Source organism: Frieseomelitta varia, unplaced genomic scaffold (assembly GCF_011392965.1).
Source record: "Frieseomelitta varia isolate USP_RPSP 00005682 unplaced genomic scaffold, Fvar_1.2 scaffold_1014, whole genome shotgun sequence".
NCBI lineage: Eukaryota > Metazoa > Arthropoda > Insecta > Hymenoptera > Apidae > Frieseomelitta > Frieseomelitta varia.
In genome coordinates, this window is record NW_025108656.1 from 84,701 (window position 1) to 91,510 (window position 6,810).

At 46.5% G+C, this 6,810-nt stretch overlaps 1 long non-coding RNA gene across 1 annotated transcript in view; it reads right to left on the bottom strand.

The window, feature by feature from the left end:
• Positions 1 to 4,198, bottom strand: part of LOC122536086 — a 52,166-nt gene extending 47,968 nt beyond the window's left edge. Inside the window, exons 1-2 of the long non-coding RNA XR_006308330.1 lie at positions 3,440 to 4,198; positions 3,232 to 3,356 (exon numbers count right to left, since the gene is read on the bottom strand). This is a non-coding gene — a long non-coding RNA (uncharacterized LOC122536086). The remainder of the gene's footprint in view (positions 1 to 3,231; positions 3,357 to 3,439) is intronic.
• Between the last annotated feature and the right edge of the window lie 2,612 nt (positions 4,199 to 6,810).

Below are 6,810 nucleotides of genomic sequence, written 5' to 3' on the forward strand. Positions count from 1 at the left end.
TTTTTCTTCATTTGGCGGCATTTCGTAAAATGAATATTATATTTGGAAGAATACGATGCTCGCCTACTTCATGTCGGTATAAGAAGCGCATAGAATATTTTAATTAAATCCGAGCCCTTGGAGAATCTCAGGCAAAGGAAAGAAAGTATATATAGCTGGAGTATACTGCCTTGAGGAGATTTATTACCGTACTTGGAAAGACTAAAACGCGACCGAGTAAATAGCGAGGAACGTGGAGTTTATTCGACGCTGTTAAAAATTCTTTAAGCATCTTCCCCAGCCGGCTAAATCTAACATTCGAGAATTAATTAAAAAGATGTGCCTTTATCGCGATGATCAAGACGTTGTGAAACACGGAGTAAAGATCTACATTTAATTTTTTTTTTTCTTACGGAAACAGATTTACTAGCGTGCAATGTAAAACGATGAATTACAAAGAATAACCACTCGAAGTATTTATCAATGATTTTATCACTGATACATCGGTAAGTAGGTACACCATAAAAATAAATCGTACTAAATAAAGTTCGTTTCGTTAGACAATCAATCTTCATTATTATCACGCAATCGAACAAGGAAAGACACTTAACTTTTTTGCGTAAAGTGTGAAAGTTCTGTACACGTTTTGCAAATTCGGACCGATTTCTAATCGAACTAATCCCAAGCAGAATTGTAAGTCATTTAATGCCATTTATTCGAATAAAGCGGCAACTATTTGCGGATCTATTAAGAATTCGAACGCGCGGATACAAATTATCGCCGTGCACGCCGAACAACCGTCTCGCTGTTTCACGTCTGAGCTGATTCGTCGAGCTTTCTCGCGCGAGTTCTCTCTAAAAATATCGACGCATGTATCGCTTACAAAACACGAAGCAAAGAAGCTCGATGCGAATAGTCGCGATACGCACACGAAGTGGAGAGTCTGGGATTAATGGTCCGATGGGGGTCTCGTTAACACGGCCAGCAAAATTGTTATTAAATCGACCGGCTGTATTTGGTTCCGCGGCAGCAGTTAATTAGGTGAGCGAGACAAATGGCGTCGTGCTCTTTCCTCACTTCGTAAATCTCTTGGCGCTCACTCTAAATTCTAAACCCCCCCCCCCCCTCCTCTCTATTGCTCACTATTTTGCAAAAAGTCCGGCGAGTTGCCGGCATCGACAAAAATCGCGATTCGACAAAAATCGACGAAAAAGACGTCCTCGCGACACCGTCGCCACGATTTACTGCGCCGCTTTTCTACGGTCGTTGTGCCGCCGACGTTCGTCGATGGTAATTTCGTTGGTTAACGTACTTGAGCATCGTTAACTCGTGCCTTTCCCATCAACGTGACTTGTCAATTTCATCGACCATCAAAAATTGAACTTCCTACTTCCCTCTTTTTCCTTCGAAATCACGGCGTAAATTTGTTCGTTGGCACATCTAAGCTTGGTACGTGCGTGCATTGGTATCTTCGTAGTGGTAAAGGAAAATAAGTAGAGAAAAAGCCGCAGCGAACCTAGATAGTTTACTAGAAGGAGATCGAAAGTTTCTTCCTCGACTTCTTTTACCATCATTTCTCGATAGTACATTTATTATTTACTTTGTGGTTGCTTTCTCTTCCAGCCACCTGTACTGGATGAAATGTGTTACTTGCTCGGAGATGTTCAGTTAACAACTTCGTGGAAATTGAAACGGCGTATCTAGTCGATAGAGACATGCCTCATGCCTAATTACGTCCAATTGATTCTGACTTTTTGCGTTCACAGTGCATTCAGATATCTTTCTAATTGCATGCCACAAGTATAGCTTTTAATTTATTTGGACAGGCTCAACTATAATACGCGATACCTGCCTAACTTGATATTTACGACTCGTTTGTTATTTTAAGAACAGGAAATGACCTGATCTGCGGTTGATCAGTCTGAACAATAGCGTTGAAACAACGGTGTTGAATAAAAAGTGCATGACTACGTATGAAAACTTTGTTAGATCCGAATCGTTTGTTTTCCAAGCAATGACTATTCGGGAGTAAGTAAGGTCAAGATCAGTGAGAAGAAGGAACAGCGGCGAAAAATAGGGAACTATCGAGGCTGAGTCGATCTCTGTTTCTTCCTGCGCGGTGCAAATTACGTGAGATGTAAGAAACGTAAAGAAACATCGAAGACAGGTGAGGCAGTAACGGGCAGAACAGATTGGAGCAATGTTCAACAGCTAATATTGACGGGAAAACAAAACGCGTAGATAATTCCCGGTTGGAATTATTTATACAGGGAATAACGAAAATTCCAACGCGGCAGCGTTGACAATTAACAGAAGCTCTACGTCAAATAGATTTGTTTTTCCACGGCCATTAGTAAGGTTACACCGGAACATTTCCCTTAATCCGTGTTTACGGGGGGTCGGTGCTGCGGTATATCCGTTCCTTTATCTCTCCGTTAAGAAACGAGAAGCTTACCAGACGCTACATTTTTTCGTAAACGAGTCGGGATAACGGAGCGAGCCACGGGTAAGAAACTACGTTAAAATGTTGCACCTTATGCTGACAGCATACGATAACATTCCTGGTGTGGTAACAAGTTCGTTCAAGCCTTTTTGTTCCGGTGCTACACATCTCGGAAATAATGACCAGTTTCTTTGACGTACTTGTTGCACTTGCAAAATTTTATCTGATATTTACGATGAAAAACCGATAAATTCTGAGGATTATTTACTTTTACGAGAAGTCTTTGTTCGTTTGTCGTTATCCTGTTAGGTAGGTTTATCTTTTTATCTTTAGATACGTATACGTTGATCGTAGCTTAGGTGAAAGTAAAGTAATTGTGTATACGATGGTATTAAAATAATCATGCAATGCTTGTGCCGGTGTACACAAAATTGATAAAAGTGAAAAGTGAAATGATCAGTGACCGTGCGGGAAATACGTGCAAGAAGAGTTAAAAAGTTTAATTACAATACTGATGAAGACAAGGAAGTTACATTAATGCAAAATCGCATTTAGATTATAAAGATCAAAATTGTCCTCCACAGAATAAGAGGATTCAGCGAGATTCAGAGATTAAAAAGGGTTCAGAAGTTTCACTAGAAATTTTACTGTGTTTTACAGAATAAAGTAAGGATTTTAAAAAATGGCATTCTCTGGTTCTATTCATTCTACGACAGTATCCGTACATATACGTCGACCGAGAAACGTAGGATACCATTCGTGTAAATAAGATGTTATTTATAAGATTAGAACATATAACAAGGACTTACATTTGGCTCCAAAATAATTCCAGGAATGTCGAGGTTGGCTTCAAAACAATTCCAGGAACGTCCGTTTCTGTTTGCCTTTATGTTTATGAACTTGGCTGACCTCGTACTTCGCTGTATCCATCACCCTGTGAATTTCGTTATCGTTACGAAAATTATCAGTGTATATCGGTTTAGTTTCGTAGTTTGATAGAAAAGAAAGACATCTTACAAAAAGAGTGCAGGTTATGTCACGTGATGCAGCGATGATGGCGAAGATTGGCGATGACAGCGACAACTAAACACGAATTTAAAATTCACCCCCTTCCAGCACTCCCCACTCCACTCGATTAGAAATGTAAAGCGCGAAAGGGGTATCAGGCTAAAAGGACGACGTAATGCGAATGCGCGCGCGTGTGGCGGGCGAGGGAGGATGGTTCGCCGCGAGGAAAAGAGGGTGAGCACTACAGGTGGTGGGCGTCCCAACGTCGTGAGCGCCACTGTACAACGCGACAAACAACTAAAACGCGACCCTCGCGTCCACGAAAATCCGTCCCGCTGTGTCGCGTGTCCATCCATCCGTCGGTGGTCTACACGACATGTTTGTCACGACGACGAAACGAAGGCAACTGGAACGACCGTCAGTTTCGGCCACGTCTTCGTCGTACGCGCTCGCGCTTTCCCGTTGAGTCCAACCTTATCTCTCTCGCTTTTCCTTTCCGGAGTACGCAAATCAAACTACACACACACACACACACACACACATACACACACGCAGCATACACACACGCAAGCGCACAACACACACGGTCTATATATTTCTCTTTCTATACGTAGAACCTACTATTACCGTGCACGCGCACCGATCTACTTGTCTCTTTCCCTCCCTGGCATCCCCCTTCTTTTCTCTGTCTTCAGCCTCCCGTCCTCACCCCTCTCGCGTGCCCGTCGGATCGTTTCGACGAGATACCGCGCAGTGGCGCAGTCGTCGCCACGAGAGCGACGTGCTCTCCGTCGGTGGTCATGAATCGTGCGGCGGAAGAGGTCCTCGCGAGCCGGCCTCCACCGTCGTCGTCGTAGTCGCGTCGTCCTAGTCATCGTTGCCGCGCCGTTCTGCTAGTCCTCGCCGTCGCGCGTTTGTGAAATTTTTGGAGCAGCCGCCGTTGGAAAAGACGCCGGTAGTGGTGGTGGTGGTCGTCGTCGTTGTTGTCGTCGTGGCGATGGTCGTGCGGTACGTGGGATCCCTTTAAACCGACGATCCCTTTAAATCGGTCTCGCGTGTGGTCGATCACGAGCGCGACTATACCGATCGAACTCCGCCGGTGTTGCTGCGTTTACCGTGCGATGATCGACGGAGTGGTGTTTTCGGCGAGAGGAAGAAATGGGCATTGGTAGGCGCGTGCCGCGTCGCGGTGAACGTTGCGTCGCTGATCGCCGACAGCGGCGCCATAACGGGGCGCGTTCGTACGCGATCATAGTGTGAGACGAGAGGAAAGAAATAGAAAAAAAAGAGGCAGAGGAGGGGAGAAAAGTGCGGAAGCCGAAGTCGGAAGCCGAAGGGGAATAGATAAGGCCTGCTGCCCTGCTGTTTGTATTGGTTTTTTCTAGTCAGTGCTGTGATCGTCGCCGTGTGCAACCACGCTCGCACGTCGGAGATTGTGCTCTGTGACCCATCGCGGGAGAACGAGAGCGCGCCGAGGGCTGAAAATGTGAGGAACTTGTTGTTCCGGCTGGTTGGCGGGACACCGGACGATTTCGTTGACAAGGTAATGCGATACCGCCGACCGAGCGTTTTTACGCGCCAAATGAACGCGGCACCGCTCGTGTCCGCGTGATTTACGCTCTGTACGCGCGCAAACGCGACACCTCGCGAGATTCGAGTTTGCAACGTGTGCACGATTAATTACACGATTTGTGGGACTTTCGCCTCTTCTCGCGCAACTTGGCAACTTTTCTTTCGCCATCCGTGTTTAGTATCGATGCGCACTATCGACGTTCGCGCGTCCACGTACGCGAACAGCACTTTCCGTCGCAATTCGTCGCGAGGATTCGTCGAGATGGCCAACCCGTTATCGGCGTCAATTAACGTAATGGTTGATCGCGGCGTTGGACAGTGATCGATCGTAATATCGTTCGACGCGAATTACACGTAGAAAGTAAGAACGTAGCGTAATACGTTGCCATAATGATAGATGTAGGTTAGACCGTGTGATCTTGGAAAGTTGACTTAACGCTTTCCAACGTCGTACTGGCGCCGTGTATCGGAGCAATTTAAACGTCTGTCATGCTTTCGTTGGCTATAAAGATGGCCGCCGACATATCGATCGACATTTTTCTTCGATATATCGAAACGACTCCATCTTGTCAGTTGAAACCGACCGTTAGACAAACGCGCACGCACAATTGTGCCTTATTTCACAACGCGGTTGAAAAATTTCAACGTTTCGAGGTACAAGTGACAACTACGCGAGTGACGACGATAGAAATTCGAAGAAACTGACAGTGAAACGATTCTCTTCACTTTACCTCGACTGCAGGAACAGTCAAATCGGTTTTCCTCCCCGGATAATTGATACTCGGGCCGGCTGCATTCGAATAAGCGGGAAGTGATTAATTCGTTCTGCGGTTCGACGGCGCGCAACAACGAAACTCGCCTTTCCACTTGGACCACTGGGCTGCCCCGTGAAAAGCGCCGAAACCCAATGGGCGAATAAAGAGACTCGGTGAGTAGTGGCGGCCGTACGTCTCTGACGTCCGGCGGATTTACCGTTTACGCTGTTTTCGGCGGCACATTGTTGGAATTTCGTGGTCTCGTCGTGCTTGCCTCCTTCTCAGATCGATATTCGGAGTCAAGGTTGCCGGTGGAGCGGCAACGTAAAAATAATAACGCGCGGTGGCGGAGGGGGAGGGGGCGGGGGCGACGAGAGGGGTGCAAAGATGGATGCAGAGGTGGAACAGGGAGCGTTTCACGCTGCTCCCTGTTGCTCCGTACATTGTTCCATATTTGTCCGGCTTCGGTGACCCTATCGGAAAAGCGCTATAAATAGAGAACGATTTCCAATTTTACACGGAAAGGCAGGCAACGCACCAACTGCAGACGCGGTGCGACTACTCGAGTGCGCCAGACGTTTCCTTTCGTAATTAGGTCAATCCGTACCTAATGAGACGTTACTCGCGCGTTACCACCACGGCCATTCTCGCGTCGTTTCGCCTCGTTTCAGACGCCGAGGCCCGTCCCCTCGGATCGAAAGATTTTAATTAAAGGTTTTCGCCACCGAGGCTCAGCCAGACGATGCGCGCCTCCCGTCGCATCGTAATGGTCTTCGCGCTGCTTGTTTTCGAGAACACGGTCGTTTCGAGCGATTCGTTTCCTAACCTGGTGAAATGAGTAACGGATGCAACGAGGTCAATTCGGCCAGTTTCACGAATACGGGGGGAGGGATAGACATTGGTTGATTCGACTGCTGTATCACTGGATTATGAGTACATTAATGTGCGGACGATAGATATAGTCTGTGAGAAAACTCATTGTTTGCGAAGAAAACAAATCAGTTCAGACAGGTGGGTAGAATCAGGTAGAATCGTCTGCATCATTGAATTTAT